The sequence below is a fragment of the Anastrepha obliqua genome, chromosome 3 (assembly GCF_027943255.1).
Source record: "Anastrepha obliqua isolate idAnaObli1 chromosome 3, idAnaObli1_1.0, whole genome shotgun sequence".
NCBI classification, from domain to species: domain Eukaryota; kingdom Metazoa; phylum Arthropoda; class Insecta; order Diptera; family Tephritidae; genus Anastrepha; species Anastrepha obliqua.
This window is the reverse complement of record NC_072894.1, coordinates 134,137,930-134,148,080: the sequence shown is the minus strand read 5'-3', so window position 1 is coordinate 134,148,080 and position 10,151 is coordinate 134,137,930. Positions and strand designations below refer to the sequence as shown.

At 37.8% G+C, this 10,151-nt stretch overlaps 1 non-coding gene across 1 annotated transcript; it reads right to left on the bottom strand.

Moving 5' to 3' along the window:
- Positions 1-1,847: 1,847 nt before the first annotated feature.
- Positions 1,848-1,972, bottom strand: LOC129243299 (U4 spliceosomal RNA). Its single transcript, XR_008582276.1, has one exon. It is a non-coding gene; the product is annotated as a U4 spliceosomal RNA (small nuclear RNA).
- Between the last annotated feature and the right edge of the window lie 8,179 nt (positions 1,973-10,151).

The following is a 10,151-nucleotide window of genomic DNA, read 5'->3' as shown; positions in this document are numbered from 1 at the left end:
TTTAAAGTCAAGTGTTTAGAAGCATAACATTAATTAAGTTTGTAAAGACAAATGCCAACAATGTCAACTACAACCGAGCACCAAACTCAAAGCCAGCGGTTGGTTGGACAGATGAGGAGCCGGATGAAATGCCAGACTTTGTCACTTTTGGCTGACGGCAGGTGGTTGACTTGTCGACTTGTTAGTGGAAATACTCGTAGGGTAGTTTGTTTTTATGGATTGGCGTAGGTGTTAGCTTGAACAGTTAGGAGCTGCTGCAGCAGCTTTGGAGTAGCTTGTCGCATGACAATGTTAATTTTATAAACTCTTCGCAGCACATCGGGAAGGAAGAGAGAGTGCCGGGGTGCACTTTATGAGCGATGATCAGTTGTTGAAAGCAGTTTCAGCAACAAGACTTATTTGTGTAACTTCTGATGTGTGTGCATATGTATGCATATATTTTGTTGGATATGCAACACTGCAGCCGTCAACGCTACTCGAAGCTCTTCGTTGACGAGTTACCTACACTTCTCCGCTTTTGTTTACATTTATTTGAATTCCGTTTGTGTGGTTTGGTTGGTTTATTGCTTTTTCATGCTTAAAACCAGATGCTAATGAATCTGGCGGTTGCGACTGTGACATTAAGTCGACTTTACTTGGTGGTGTCGAGCTAAACATCGAAGTTGAAAATTGAGAAACTAAGGCATCTGCTGAGTGTTGGAGCCAATAATTTTCTCAGTCAGTGGAGTTGTTCTATGGAAAGAATGAAAGAACGGACTGTAATTGCTCCATGTTTTTAGCAAGAGAAACTTAAGGTGCTGGCCGAATGCAGGCTTGTTCTGGTGGCCTTACTTGCTTCGTTATGCTTTGCTATACTTTGAAAACGTCTGCGGCCTAATGGGAGCTTTGAAAAGTAAAAAAGAAACCGTAGAATGAAATTGAAAAGTCAAAGGACAAGACGTGGCCAAATATAATGTTGCGACAACAATTGTTGTCAACAATTTCACTTACTTGGGAAGTGTAATTTTTAGGGATGGAGGTGCAGCAGACGACATACAAAGCAGAATCGTAAAAACTCGTACCGTGTTCGCTCGTCTGAACAAGGCATGAAATTCTCCATTGAATTTCACACATCTAAATCTGCGTATTTTCAACTCAGATTTGAAATCGGTTCTTTTGTATGGCTGGGAGATCTGGCTCATAATAGACTTGCTCGCAAATAAGCTGCAAGTTTTTGTCAACAAATTTTTAAGACATTTATTGCGTATTTGGTGACACAGAAAAATCAACAACAGAGAGCTTTGGACGAGTTGTAAGCTGTTACCCCTTCAGACTAAAATAAAGCAGAGAAAGTGGTGGAATCCACCTCATACTCTTCGAAAGGATCTCACAGAACCAGGTATGTATTCGATTGGAACTCGCAAGACCGTAGAAAAGACGACCCCTTAGCACTTAAAGCAGAACTCTCGAAAAAGAACTTAAGGCTGCAGGGTAATCATTCAAACAAGTTAAAGCCATCGCGAAGGATCGTGACCGTTGGAAGCGTTTTGAGGAGACACACCAGGGAGGACAGGAGTTAAGAGATTCGAAACTGTAAGGCGCTTCAAGTGAGTGAGGCTACAATTCGGTCAACTTTCATATTTTTTGACAGTTGTCGTAGCAAAGAAAGCGTGCATTGAGCAGGTCTTCAGGTAGAAGGCGAGCGCATTTGATGGACTAAACTCATTTTGCAGCAAAATCAACAAATGGAGTGAGAAACTAAATTTAGCTAGAACAGCCAACAATAGATATTACAAGGATACCTAATACTTTAGTGTAGAGCTTAAGGTCAGACTGGGTCCTACGCGAGATGCCGATACATTCAGAAATTTAGCTCAAAAACTCCAAGAATTTAAGATCAGAGAAAAAGCGAGATTTAACTTGAAAACTCAACTAGCAATAATCGCACCTCGGTAGAACCTCATTGGTTGCGATATCGCCTCTTAGGAAAGCGGTCGTCGTAGCCGAAAGGGGTGGTGCGAAACTACCATTCGGAAGTGTGTAGGTTCGAATCTTCTTGCATAAAACGCCAATTTATATAAAAAGTCGTTTAATTGTATCGTTCGGAGTAGGCTTAAAACTGTATGTCCCTCCATTTGTGAAATAACATCAAGATGAACACTACCAAAGGGCGGTGAAGCTCGGCCAAGCACCTAACACGCCAATTATTTATTTTTTAATTTTTATTTTGTAAACAGTAATATAATATAGTTGGCAACCCTTTTTAAAAGTAGGTCAGGCTAGGTTATACTGGCTTGTAGCAGCCGCCCAGAGACCTTGGGTTCCCAGCGATACCAGATCGGAGTCCTATTTAGCGAAAATATGCATCAGATGCGCGTACTGTTCGTGAATTTTAGGAGCCGCTCGAGTTCCAGTTCAGGGATAGATTCTAGCCTTTCAAAGCTGTATGCACCCAGGTAGCATAGTCTAGGTTTTGAGAGAGCCGAACAGTAGCATAGCAGATGCTCCAAGGTTTCTCTTGTATCCGGCTCAATACATTTCCTGCAAACGTCGTTAATGATTAAATTTAGCTTGTAAGCATTTGGGTCAACTAGGCAGTGTCCTGTTAGTGTACCAACTAAAGTTCTTCTTCTATCGATCTTGAGCTATTCTATCCACTGCCTCGTTTCCCTCTATGCCTTTATGCCTTTTTAAAAGTATTACCGGATTAAAACTTTCAAATAATTTTAGTTGCATTCTTATGAATCTCTCGTTTGATCCGATTTTAATTCATATTTGAATTTTAATATATATATTATAGATGTATTTGGCAACCCTATAAGAACATTTTTAGTGATATTACTTCTCTAAATTTTTTTTTTCATTTTTCTTTATTTATTGAATCTTTCTTGTAAGGGAAACTAACAATAAGTTTACAAATCTTATATACTAGAGTAATATGTTTCCTTGCCATTGATAAGAAACGAATTATTTGCTCAAATGAATATATAATATATTTACATATATGATTAAATCGGTTGTGGGAGCTGGAAAGGAGCTGAAAAGGAGCTGGAAAGGACGGGTTTCCAGTCTCCGATTCTTCGTAGCTGGGAGCCGGAAAGGCCTAGTTTCCAGTCTCCCTTAGAGCTTCCGTTGTCCCTCATGTCGATTGTGAAAATGTTGTTGTTTTTTGTTTTTTTTCGAATGTGATAGATGTGGTTGGAGGAAGTTGTGGACGGACTCTCGTGTGAGATGAGATAATTAAGATAGTGCAGACTTGAAGATGTCTCTTTTTTTCAATCGTGTGTGACCTTCATCTAAAAGTAGATTTCGCGCTAGTTTATTGGGATGGTCTTCTAGCTTTTGTAGGTATTTTTTGCTCAACCGTACTATTTCATCGGCTACACGAGGTATGCAAATATCTCTGTGAATGTTGGCGTTCTTTATATACCATGGAGCACGCGTGATTATCCGCAAGGCTTTAGATTGCACTCTCTGAAGTTTTTCGATATTTGAGGGCGTAGCCGTTCCCCACATTTCTATACCATATGTCCATATTGGTTTTAGCATGGCTTTATATAGTAGCACTTTGTACTCTAGAGGTAATGCTGATTTCGAATTAAGCATCCAATATAGGCTTTTCATTTTAAGCTTGATATTCGACACTTTCTTTTCAATATGATTCCGCCATGTGAGTCTTCTATCTAAGTGAATTCCAAGATATTTTATTTCGTTTTGCTGTGGTATATTCTGACCATTTATTGTAACTGCAGGGCAAGTTTCTTTTCTTAGAGTAAAAGTAATGTGCACGCATTTGGTTTCATTAACCTTTGTTCTCCAGTTTTTAAGCCATACTTCTGTTTCAAGTATATGCCTTTGTAATATAGACGTTGCTACTTTTGGGTCTGTGAGAGTGCAGTATCATCGGCAAATGTTGATGTCATTGTTTGGCTCGTCGTTGGCATATCAGATGTGTATAATACATATAAAATAGGGCCTAGAACGCTGCCTTGTGGAACTCCAGCGTCTATTCTACAATGCCGAGAGAAAAAATCTTTTTGCTTTACAACAAATTCTCTATTAATGATATAGTTTTGCAGCAAGAGGTGTACATTCGTAGGCAGTAAACTACTAATTTTGTGAATTAGGCCGCGGTGCCATACCTTATCGAGTGCTTGTGCTACGTCTAAGAACAGTGCAGTGCAGTACTGTTTTTTCTCAAAGGACTTTCGTATAAATGACACAATGCGATGAACTTGCTCAGTTGTACTATGTTTTGCTCTAAATCCAAATTGGTGTTGAGGAATAATATTGTTATCTTGAATAAAGGGCATTAATTTCTGTAAGAGCAACTTTTCAAATAGCTTTGAAAGTATGAACAATAGACTAATTGGCCGATATGAGAATGCTTGGCTTAAGTCTTTCCCAGGTTTACCAATCATAGTGATTTGAGATAATTTCCTAGCTTTTGGGTAGTAGGCAGTACGAGAGATGGCGTTAAATATGTGGCTGATATGAAGAACGGCAATATTGGGAAGCTCTTTTAGCATTTTTGGGGTGATTTTGTCGTAACCTGGTACTTTTTTAGGTTTAAGTTGATTAATACCTGAAACTATGTTATTTTTTTTAAACTTTATTGGCTTTTTTGGTGGTTGCAATATGTCTAGTGGTAAACAAGTAGTTGCAGAAGGCTGATTGGGAGTGAAGACAGATTGCAGATGTTCAGCAAATACACACCCTTTTTCAGAATCCGTACGTGCCCAATTACCATTTCCTAGTCGAATTGGTGATTCGTACTGTATGGGCCGTTCCACAATGTATAATCTGTTTGGTCCGTCGGAGTAAGATTAGAAAGGAAATCTTGAAGATGCCTCTCCTTTTCTTTTTTAAGGGCGCAACGCAACTTAACTGTGTATTCATACAATAGTTTTTTGTATTTTGGAGAACGATATTGTTGCCAAGACCTTCTCAGCTCTCGTTTCTTTTTAACTAAATCTTCTATAGTCTCACCAATGTTTCGCTGAGAGTTAACACGACTTTTATTATTTGTGGCCACTGCTGCCCTAATAGCTGCAAGCATTAGTTCAGTCAATGTATATATCTAATATCCTATAGATATCAATATCATTCTTTAAAGAAACATTGGTTTTTATATGAGTGCTAATGTATTTCTTATATTTAAGCCAGTTTATGAGATTGGGAGGGGGGAGCTGATTACCCGCTGTTTTGGTGCAAGGACTGCCTTCCATGGTTATAATAGACGGAGAATGGTCGGAGGACAATTCCAGGGATGAGGACGCTGTTACAATCTTGCGATCAATATCCTTTATAATACCAAAGTCAATCAGGTCAGGCATCTTCTGGCGGTCAGATGGCCAATATGTTGGCTGTCCTGTAGATACAACATCAAGTTTTGATCTTAGTATACAACTAAAAAGTTTTCTCCCTCTAGGTGTGACCAGTCTAGAGCCCCAATAGTGGTGCTTGGTATTGAAGTCCCCTGAAGCCATAAACTTTGGCCCAAGTTTGGCAAAAAAATCTTTGAACTGTTGTTCGGTTATAATTTGAGAAGGAGGACAGTACACAGCTGCGATAGCCATTGTACTGGAAAATTCTTGCAGTTGAATAATAGTAGACTGAAGGTATTCTTCTTTAAACTCCTCTAGTATACTGTGCTTTAGACTTTTTTTATTAATATCGCTGTGCCACCACGAGCCATGTTTCTAGGATGTTTTGTATCATAGAAAAGATATTCCGGAATTCTAAAATAATTTTTATCTGTAAGATGAGTTTCAGATATAAGCATGATGTCAATGTTATTTGATAATAGAAAATTATAGACTTCGAGCTTGTGCTTGGTGAGACCGTTTGCGTTCCAATGACAAATTTTGATTCTGTATATTATGGTTTATTTAAAAGGGTTTGTATTAAAATGGTTTGATATCTAATCAGATCCTGTATCATGCTTTGCATTCAAACCATAAATAGATTAAGAGTTTGCACGAGTGTTTGAAGCATAGATTATATACTGCAATTATTCATGTTATTTGCTTCCACATCTAAATAACCTAAGAAAGTAAATCAGCATCAGAATACCAAAGTGCAACTGACGATTTACCAGCACCAATTACTCATTTAAATAATCAAAGGTTCATACTTGTACACATATATGTACATGCATATATCTCTATAGAAATAATCATTTGATACATTGACGTGCTCTTTCTCTCACTCCTTTCACTTATCACATCACAACTCCGCCTAATAAAGTACATTAAATTCATAACCCTTTACAAGCCTCGGGAATTCCTTCATCGCACTTTGTAAAACATAGTTTATTTGAGAAGTTGTGCTTGTTTAGCTTCTTAATTTGTGCAACTCAATGTCTATTTGGCTTTTTGTCTTGACTTAGTTAAGACGTTGCAATTGCATTTTCTGTCTTGCTGCCAAGCATTTATTCTGCTTTCCAACACACGCAACTCTACTGCTTGCTCTTTGGCGCTTAAGCATGCAGATGCCGTAATAATTTACTTGGTGGTAGATGCTCGCTTTGTGTGCCGGGAAATGAAATAAGGCCAGGTACAAGTTGATGAAGAAGGTGAGGAGGTAAAGCAAATTTACTGCAAAAGTGTGTAAGTAGGCAGATAAGGCAGCTAAAGTAACAACTTAAGAATGTTTGATTTATGCAAAGATAGCAAGCAACTTCATAATTTTAGAGTTTTTAATTATGCTGATTGGCTGGATTTGAGAACTGAAGGAAAGTAGAGTTTGCTTCATTAAAGTTTTATTTTCTTTAAATGAGTTCACAGTTCATTAAAGGTTATTTTATTAATAATACTATACCACAACAAAAATAAAAGTTTATGGTGGACTCGTTTTTCAGGGGAGGTCAGATTTCATCCTTTCCTAGGATGATTCGGCATATGAAGGAACAAAGTTCATATGTATGATAACAAATTTGTTTCATTGATTTATATCAACTACTAGAACTCACAATCCTTCACACAGACGCTACAATCCTTCATCAACAAATGCCTCCGCATCATCTGCAGAATATTCTGTCCAAACACCATCAGTGACGACGCACTGTGGAGATTAACAAACGAGGAACCCATCACACATTGAGAAAACCACCAGATAGCATTACGAGAATGGCACAGGAGTGGAACTCTCAAGGAAGAAGAGGTCGCGGTCGACCTAAAAACACTTGGAGAAGGTCGATACTGCGCCAACTAGCAGATGCCGACATCTCATGGGACGGTGCAAAAACAACAGCACAGAACAGTGTACGGTTGAAGAGTCTTATCGACGCTCTATGCTCCCGAGAGGAGTGAACAAAGAAAAGAACCATTTGTTCGGAATCAGTTTCCTGAGTGGTTTGCGACCTTTTCAGGGAAAAATTCCGATACGCACATCAAACCGGCGTAAGCGCCAATTATTAATATTGTGTACAAAAATTTTATTTTAAAAAATATTAGTTTTCATATTCGCAAAATAAATTACCCTTCAAATATATATAAGCATTTTCTTACTCTGTCAAGGAAAAGTTATAAAAATCTCAGATGCATTTATATATGGACTTAGAATTTTGTACATTTTGTAAATTAAGTTAATATAAAAATATAAATTTTATCTTTTTTATTAAAAACTATTAAAATTTTTAGATATTGAAATTATATTATAATATTAAACACTTATTATTCCTTTTTTACAGATCAAACAAATTTACGTGGGTTTAACTCAAAGGACTTTTTCATTACGCGCGTGTGTGTGTGATTTTCAGAAATCTTATTTTCTGCTGCTGGTAAAAGTGAAAAAGTAGTAACTTTGATAATATTTCGTGCTAACATTTTTTCACTGATGCGCTAAACATTAAACTGATGAAAATATGAATTACCAAAAAGGTAAGTTGGCTTTTTAGAAAAATATTTGTATACATACGTACATAATTATCGATAATCTCAATAAATAAATATCACCGCTAGAGGTTAAATAAAATATTCTGGGCTAACCATAAGTTAAACAACATGACGTCATTTTCGGCAGCTATCACCATCAAACTCACTATCGGTGCGATGGATAAAAAAGGAGATATGGCCACTAAGGAAATTCAACATGGAAAGCCGGCTACGACAATTATGACTAAAATTTTTTGCGATAGCGAGGGAATTTTATGAACGGATTACTTGCCTAAAGTCGCCATAATGAGCGGTTGGTACGAGGGGTGCCTTTTATATTTCGGGATTAGAGAACAAAAACAAATTTTAATCATCGAAAATCACTTTATTGTGTTTCAAATATTCTCCATGAAGATCTATACACTTTTGCATGCGTTTGAACCAATTGTCGAAGCACTTTTGCCACTCTGAATGAGGTACCCCCAAAACATGCATTTTGAATGCCGCAACCGCTTCTTCAGGTGTCAAAAAACGTTGACCTCTCAGTTTGCTTTTTACGTACGGGAATAAAAAGAAGTTATTCGGTGCCAAGTCAGGACTATATGGCGGATGACCCATTAATTCGATGTTTTGGGTTCTCAAAAATGCAGTTGTTTGAGCCGATGTGTGAGAGCTCGCATTGTCCTGGTGAAGAGTGATCCGTCTTTGACGATTGGTTTTTCTAATTTCTTGGAAGACAACTGGCAAACAAATGGTTCTGTACCACTCAGAATTTACTGTTCTGCGTTGTTCTAGTGGTACGGTTGCGACATGTCCAGTTTTTCCGAAAAAACAGACGACCATTTGCTTGGAAGTGCTTCGTGCGCGAACAACTTTTGTTGGATTTGGCTCATCTTGAAACACCCATACAGTCGACTGCTGTTTACTTTCGGGCTCATACGCGTAAATCCATGATTCATCATCTGTCACGGTGTCATAGACGTGTTTCGAAGCCCCGCGATCGTATTTTTTGAGCATTTCCTTCGACCAATCGACACGATCCTTTTTTTTAGCGATTGAGAAATTGTGTGGGATCCAATGCGAACAAATTTTTTTGACAGTCAAATGTTTATGCAATATTGAATGTATGCTGGTCCCACTAATGCCTAAGATTGTCTCAATCTCACGATAGGTCACATGACGATCTTGCAATATCAGTTCGCGCACAGCATCAATGGTTTTCGGAAAAACAACTGATTTTGGACGACCATCACGAAATTCGTCTGGGAGTGAACTACGACCACGATTGAATTCACCATACCATCGATAAACACTGGTCCTTGATGGAGCTTCATCGTCAAAAAATGAATTAAGTTCATCCATGCAATGTTGCTGAGTTAATCCACGTCGAAAGTTGTAAAAAATAATCGCACGAAAATGTTCACGATTTAATTCCATTTTTGGACCGAGATGAATCTTTTAAGTTACTGTAAACAACACAAATAGCGCTGGTATTTCAAAACGTTCTGAGTACATAAAAGCCAAAAAATATCAAACTTTGCGATACAGCTGTCAGTTGCCAGATTGCAACACCAGGGTTACCAAATCCGAACAAATGAAAGGCACCTCTCGTAAAAGTACTATTTATTGCTGTTCCCGTTGGAGCAATCCCTTAAGCACTTCCAGTGCGGTGTAGATGTCGATCGCGCCATTCCGAGGAGCTTTAAGCTACTACAGTTTAATTACTATCTAAAGGGTCAGTCACGTTAGGCAGTCATATAGAAGAGACGTAGCAAGATAATGCGCGCGTTTACAGAGCTGAAGTACATGGAAGGCATTAAATGCTACTGGACTCATAAAAATTAATCCTCAGCCCTACTGTCTGGTACTAGGTTCCAGTGACAATTTTTTTTTTTTAATTTAAAGCGGTTTTCGGACAGCAGTGAGGTGAAGGTGGCCATTGAATAATGAAATAAATCTAAAAAATTATTTTTTCAGTGAAATTTAGGTATTCCTTATGCGATTCGGAAAGAGTGTTTCACTTGAAGTAGATTATATTGAGAATTTGGAAGAATATGAAATCGTACTTTTTCCAATAAGTACGAGTATCTTAGCTTGAATACCTCATCGTCAGCAGCTAAATCGTTCTAGCTAATTGAGATATGTAATACATTTTTTGGGTTTATATTTCTTTTATTTTTATTCTACGGCTTGGGGGATAGTAACTTGAGCAAGCTTTTATTAGTTTGCTTTAAAGCTTAGCTTTTAGCGTCTTTGAAAAAGGCATAATTGGTTAATCATCACTCGTAAAATAGT